Consider the following 8,004-nt stretch of genomic DNA (forward strand, 5'->3'; position numbering starts at 1 on the left):
TGCTCCTTCAGATCCCTGTCTCTCTCCCTTCCCTTGCTCTGTGCTCCTGGCTGCCTACCTATATGGATGACATCAACAGGTGCTCCTGCCGTTTGACTTTTGATTGGATTCAACCAATGGGGAGTACCAAGAAATGGTCAGCCAGAGGGAGGAAATGGACTTTGGGGAAGTTGCCTGCAGCCTACACTTGAGGGCCTGGCTCAGTGACCTACTTAGCCTCAGGACTGTCTTTGAGCTGCCCTGGCTATACTGAAGGGCAGCCAGGCCCATCTGCTCTAGAAGGGCATTCACACTGGATCACTCAGCCGGAGGACTCAGAAGCCTTCTACACCCTCACTTACCCATGTCAATAAATATTTGCTGACACCTTCTCTGTGCCCAGGCCTAGGTGCCCAGGGACATAGATACAGAGATGAGTCTGACAAAGGCGTCTGACAGAGCTAAAGCGTTTTTTTTTTTTTTTTTTTGAGGGGGGCCAAGGACACAGACAGGAAACTGACAATGAATCCTAGGGGTTGAGGGAACCTGCAGAAGGGGCATCTCACCTGCTGAGTGGTCAGGTAAGGGAGTGGGGTTTGGGTCTCCCTGAGTAGTCAGCCAGGGGGAGTATTGGAGGTCTGGGAGACAGAAGGAACAAAGGCTGGGGTGGGGGGGTGGGGGAATTCCCTGGCGGTCCAGTGGTTAGGACTCTGTACTCTCACTGCCGAAGGCCCGGTTCAATCCCTGGTCAGGGAACTAAGATCCCACAAGCCACGTGGTGTGGCCAAAAATAAAAAAATTAAAAGGCTGGGGCGGAGGATGACTAATTCACATGGAAGCCTGTGGTGGCCAGGCAGAGCCTCATTCCACCCACTGGAAAGCTAGTATCTCCTGCTTGAACTTCACAGACCCCTACTAGCAGGGGTGGGATGGCATGGGCAGCCAGTGCCATTTTAAACTTTTGTTTAAAAACTTCTTATTAAGATATAATTAACATACAGAAAACTATACATATCTTAATATATAGCTCAATGTGTTTTGAATATATATAAATTCATATAAGCATCACCTAGATCAAGATATAGACTATTTCTGCAATATCAAAAGGTTCCCTTGTACTCCGTGATAGTCAATAAAATCTCCCAAAGTTGACTACTATTCTTTCTTCTTTCTCCTTTGATTATTTTGGACAGATTTTGAATTTTATAAAAGTGAACATATACACTATATACTTTTATGTCTGCTTCTTAAACTCAACATTATGGTTGTGATAGCAATCCACCTTGCTGTTTTTGGTAGTACATCATTCTATTTCATTGCTGTGTGGTATTCCAGAGTTTGAATATATCACAATTTATACATTCTATTGTAGGTGAACATTTGGATTGTTTCCAGTTTTTACTTATTTTAAATAAAGCTGCTTTGTATATGTTTGCACATGTATATTCTTAGCATACATTGTTAATTCTTAGTGGAAATAAACATTCATTTATGTAGAATATAAACCCAGGAGTGGAATTACTAGGTCATAGGATATGCATATATTTAGCTATAGTAGTTACTTCCAACCATTTTTCTAGATGGTTGCACAAAATTACTCTCCCAGCAGCAATGTATGAGAGTTCCCGTTGTTCCATGCAACAATGTGGGACATGCCCCCAGAAAAAGCCAGGGTAAGTGTGGAACTCACTACACATTATTCCCTTTCTCAAGGATCATAATCCTTCAATTCTTAACCTGTATTGGTTGTTCTCCAATGCCCTCAAATAGTTGTTCTTTATGTTTTGTCCAATTTTCATAAATGTTTTTGGCAAGAGTATTAGTCTGATACAACCTACCACCATGGCCAGAACTGGAAGTTTTATTTAGTCCAATTTTGGTGCCAGATTAGAAAATACTGGAAAGGGATAGGCCCCACTGGCCCAGCTGCTTTCAGCTCCAGCTTATATTCTTAGACACCTGTGATATCAGATCCACATTCTGAATTACGGCTCCCTGTTTTCCTTTCTCTTCCTTTCTTCTTTTAAAATTGTATTGGATTCCAACCATGGGTGAGTAATTGGTAATAGACTTACTTCTCTACCTAAACAACTATAAAGCTAGATAAAACATTTATAGCAACTGATTACAGGCACTGGACATCAAATAGACTTCATCCTTGAGAGAAAGGAAACACATGAAGTGAATTCCACATTCACTAAAATTCTTTGCCTAGGGCATTTTCCAAACTATGGCAGAGGGAAGTGGAGCCCAAACAGAGCAATGGTCTCCCTGAGTAAAGGAAACAGAGATGAGAGACAGAGGATACTGAGGTGGCTGAACTTCTGGGGCAGGGTATTAAAGAGGAGGGAGCTGCACGGAGAAGGAGCTCTAGAAATCTGCATAGATGCACTCTTGAGGCTTTGTCTAAGTTGTACATGTGCAAGGAAAGAATCTTTGAGGCCTGATGGATAAAAACTCTGAGTCTGTGAACTAAATGGGGATTCCAGAGTTAACACAGTGCTGACCTGTTCTGGCCAGAGTGGAAAGACCTTGCTGAACACCCTGAGCATTTAATTAAAATCTTAGAAAGTCCATACCTTAGGAATAGGGCTACTCTAGCCATACAAAATGCGTTAGTTTTACACCTGTTCTAACAAAGCCTCAACAGGATCACATTAAGCCTCTAGTAGATTTACTGCCTAATGGAACAAACTCAACACTCTAAAAAGAAGAGCAAAATCCAGACTCTCAACAATGTATTGTCCACAATTCCCAACATACAATCAAATATTACCATACCAGACATATGAAGAAGCAGGAAAATATGATCTATAACCAAGAGAAACAATAATGAATAGAAACAGATTCAGAGATAACACAGATATTGCAATTAGCAGATAACGACTCTAAAACACCTGTTATAAATATGTTCAAGAATTTTGGGGGAGGGGGAAGGGTAAGCTATGACAAAGTGAGAGAGTGGCATGGACATATATACACTACCAAACGTAAAATAGATAGCTAGTGGGAAGCAACCGCATAGCACGGGGAGATCAGCTCGGTGCTTTGTGACCACCTAGAGGGGTGGGATAGGGAGGTTGGGCGGGAGGGAGATGCAAGAGGGAAGAGATATGGGAACATATGTATATGTATAACTGATTCACTTTGTTATAAAGCAGAAACTAACACACCATTGTAAAGCAATTATACTCCAATAAAGATGTTAAAAAAATTTTTTTTGAGTAGTAAGAGGGATATAATAAATGAACAGATGAGCCATCTCAGCAGAGAAATGGAAACTGTAAAAAAGAACTAAACGGAAATTCTAGAACTGAAAAATATAATATATAAAATGAAAAATTTACCAGGTGGTCTTAAGAGCAGACTGGACACTGCAGAAGAAAAGTTCAGCAAACCTGAAGTTAAGTCAATAGAAACCATCTAAATGGAAACATAGAAAGAAAAAGGACTGAAAAAATGTGAATAGAGCCTCGGTGAAGTGACCTGGAAACAATATCAAGCAGACTAGTATACATAGAACTGAAGCCCCAGAAGGAAAGGAGAGAAAGAGATTGCAGCAAAACTTCAAAAGAATAGTAACTGAAATTCTAAATTTGATTTTTAAAATTATTAACACATCATCCCCCAAAGCTTAGGATAATAAAACCCCAGGCGGGATAAACACAAAAGAAACCACATCCAGGTACATCATAATCAAATATCTTAAAACCAAAGAGAACATCTTAAAAACAGTGAAAGAGCACAAACACGTTACATTAAGAGGAGCAATGATAAGAATGAACATTTACGAGTCATCAGAAGTAATGTAAGCCAGAAAACATGGAAACATAAGACGATATATTGCATATTAAATATGCTATTAAAAGCAACCTAGAATTCTATGTCCAGAGAAATTATCTTTAAAAAAGAAATGAGAAATAAAAATATTTTCAGATTAAAAAAAAAAAGCTGAGAGAATTCATCACCAGTGGACCTGCACTATCAGAAATGTTAAAGGAGGGGACTTCCCTGGTGGTGCAGTGGATAAGGCTCCACGCTCCCAATGTAGGGGGCCCGGGTTCGATCCCTGGTCAGGGAACTAGAGACCACATGCATGCCACAACTAAGGAGCCCACCTGCCACAACTAAGACCCGGCACAACCAAATAAATGAATAAATATTTTTTTTTAAAAAAAGAAATGTTAAAGGAAGTTCTTAAGGCTGAAGGGAAATGATACCTGATGGAAATTTGGCTCTAAACAAGGGAACACACTTGTAATAAGTAAATATAAAATACGTTTTCTTGTTTCTTAAATTATTTAAGAGACAACTGACTGTTTAAAGCAAAAATAACAACTCTTCATTATGGAGTTTATGACATTTGTAGAAGTAAATGTACAACAACACAGTAAAAAGGAAGGGAGGGGTAAATGGGAGTATATTATTGTAAGGTTTTTACATTGTCTAAGAAGCAAAATTTATCCTTTTCTTCTTTATTTTTCATTATCTTCATCTTTCTAGTTATAAATACAATACAAATTTATTTAGATAAAATTAAAACACTGTAGAAATACATAACCTGGTTTAAAGTATTTATCTTGATGAAAAAGATATTATAAAATATTTATCTATAATTTCTACCAGCCCTTTTTTGTGTTTAAGTATATGAATAGTTTATAAGAACACTCAGATCAGAAAAACTGAAACATAATTTGTGAATCAGTTTGGAAGTCATTTTATAGTATGGAGAAGTATATAGTATATAGGATTATAACCATACTTTTTTGTATAGATAATAAATGACTCCAACATGATTTACTGAATAAACTACTATTTATACTCTGAATTAATATGTATGCTTTACCACATGCTATGAGCTGTCTTGTTCCATTGATATATTTGTCTTTTCCTATGCTGCACCATACTCAATTACTTCAGCTTTATCGCATATTTTAATGCCTATAGGGCAAATCTCTGGTTTTTGTCCATATTTACCCTTCCAGTTGATCTTAGAATCATCTTGCCAATTCCCCCCATCCAAATAAATCTTGATTAGAATTACTTCGAATTTATCAATTAACTAAATATAAAATATTGAGTCTTCCAGGAACATGACATATGCCTCTATTTTGTCTTCTTTTCTATTTATCCTAGAGCAAAACTTATATGCCTTCCATGTGTCCTAAGTCAGTTTCTAGGTATTTCTCATGTGTCACTGTTATTGTGAATGGTGAATTGTTTACATCATATTTTTAAATTAGTTGTGACTTAATACTTTTAAAAGCTATTAAAACCTGTATACGTACACGAATATACCTTATTCTGCTCGCTCTGACTAGATCCCTCTACTAGTCATAGTAGTTTTTCAATTGATTCTCCTGGATTTTATGAAGACACAACCACAATAACATCTGCCAATAATGACCCTTTTGACTTTTTCCATTACTTATTTTTTTTACTTATCCATTATTTCTTTTTTTCCACCTTATCGTCCTAGTAAGGACCTCCAAAACAACACTGCACAGTAGTAGCAAAAGGGACATTGTTTGGATCCTGACATTAATGGGAATTTTAGAGTCTTAGGTCCAATATTGTCTTTTGGTTTCTAGTGTATGTTATTTAAAGTGTTAACGTTTCCTTCTCTTCATGATTTTCTAACTGTTTACTGTGAATGGCTGGTGAATTTTATCAAATGCCTTTTGAGTTGATCACAGTGTTCCTTTTTCTCTCTTTAATCTATTAATCAGTGGATTTTATAATGTTAAATCAAGCTTGCAATCCTAGAAAAAAATCCCCAAGTTGATAACTATTTTATCATACTACGGAAGCCACTTTGTTATATTCACAAATTAGATGGATCTGTCATTTTCTCTGCAGGGGGCTGCCTTGGTGTTAGGATAATAGAGCTTAACAATAATTGTGGAAGCTCTCCATCTTGCGCTGGCCCTGGAGCACCACCGTTCTCAGAGGGAGAATGTTTGTGTTCCTTATCTGGGCCAACAATGCTTCATGCTTGAATGCCCAACGTCACAGCTCTTTGTGGTCACTTGTTTTAATGCTAGACACAGCTACCTCTCAGGGCCTGCTGGTTCCAGAGTTCTGGGCAGGGCCCATTCCAACACTCAGTGCATGTCTAGTCCGGACCTGCCATTTTCCCTTCGTCTTCCCTGAGATGAGGCGGTTCTTGCTTAACTCTCAGCACACAGAATGCTCATTATACATTCTCTGTGAGCAATCCTGGCTTCTTGTGTGGGAGAGGCAGCCCTCTACACCCCCCAGCCCCACCTCCCCCGTTCTTTGGCAAGCCTACCTTCCTGGAAATACAATGATCTCACAGGCAGCAAACAATCTGATCCTGTGTCCTCTCAGCGGGGGTTCACATCACATATACACTCTTTCCACTGTGGGCGGGTATAAGAGATGTGGGGTGTGAGGAGCTCAGCCCCCAACACTGAGGGCTCTGCCCACTTCCCACTGCTGAGCCTGGGTCTGCACAGCTATGGACCTAGCCTGGGGAGGGAAAGTAAGTGGGAAAGGATTTATTTGAAGATTCTTGGGAGCCAAAATATAGCCACCCAGGACCTGAGGCTCACTCATGGGTCCTGCTCCAGTCCATTCACCCCATGGACCTGGAGAAGCCTCAACCCAGCTTCACCCTTCCAGGCCTGTATCTGGCTCTTTCTGCTCTAATCCCCGTGGCCCCCTGCACCTGGTTTCCCACACCCTGGGGCCAGCTGGTGACTGCTGCACTCTGCGGGCACAGCTCTGCCCCACTCTCCCAGCAACCGGGGCGGTCAGGCTCACACCAGGTGGCCACAGCTGGGGTGTCCCATAGCCAGGCCCGGAGGTGAAGTCAGCCTGAACAGTCCCTGCCAGCCTGTGACTCAGCCACTAGAGGCACCACAGGCACGACTTGGCAGTGCTGCGCTCCACGGGGCAGGGCATTTCACCAAGACCAGCCAGTGCCTAAAGTTGCTGTTGCTGTAGTGAGGTGGGTGGCCCTTAGACATAGAAAGGATGCAGCTGGGAAGACAGGCTGGAAGCAGGGCCATGCTTGCTGGACTCCTGAGGAAGGCTTCGCGGCCTCCACCAATCTCACTGTGGTCCCCAAGACTCTTGGGTAGACGGGGACAGAGGCCAAATCTATACTGGTAAGAAAATTACGAGGGGTAGGGGCTGTTAAGGTTCATCTCGAGGAGAAGGACTAGGAAGACTGGAATTTAAATCTTTGAAGTTATCTCCAAATGAGGCTATACATTTTTATGTGTGTTACAGACATTCAACTGTTTGATACTCAGGCTTAAAACAATGCCTGACCTATAGGAGGCTCTCAAAAATATTTGTTGAATAAATGACCAAAGCATAAATAACATATGCCATGATTCTTAAAACGCTATTTTCACATTTTTTCCATTTTTATTTCACTGAGAGCTTAGAAATATGGAAGTGGCCAGGACCTCTCCTGTCCTCCCTGAGTGGCCTGGGTGTCAGCTCTAACGGTCAGGAAGAGGAGGAAGGTCCTCAGCCAGGAGAACAGAGTATCCTGGCCAGATCACTGCCAAATGTGAGTGTCTGTGGATGTGTGGATTGGGGTAGAGCTGAGCCGTGCCAGGAGTCCAGGCCCAGGGAGCAAGTCCCAAGTTGACAGACGAGTAGAGGTGTGTGTCTCAGGAGCCCCAGTGATTAGATTCCTGGGCTGCTTCCCATGCTTGTTTCCTCTCTGTCATGCCTGCACCTTTGGTAGAGCCTTACCTGCACCTGACAGCCATGTCTCTCCCCCTGAGCTGCAGAGGGAATAGTCCTGCTTATGCTAGAGCATGGTGATGATCGGGCCAGGGCCAAGAGCATCCAGGGAACAAAATGAACAGTCCAGTGGCTCCCTGATCCCTCTGCTGTTCCGCCTGGAGAAGCTGATTTGTAAAAGGAGGTATTTTCTCTGCACAGGGACAAGTGTGGCTGGCTGATAGAAGCCTTCAACTCTCAGGGGAAGCTGGAAACTTGAGAACCCCTGCATTGGACTTCTATTTTGGGGCTACAGGTAGA

Source organism: Eschrichtius robustus, chromosome 2 (genome assembly GCF_028021215.1).
Source record: "Eschrichtius robustus isolate mEscRob2 chromosome 2, mEscRob2.pri, whole genome shotgun sequence".
NCBI classification, from domain to species: Eukaryota; Metazoa; Chordata; class Mammalia; order Artiodactyla; family Eschrichtiidae; genus Eschrichtius; species Eschrichtius robustus.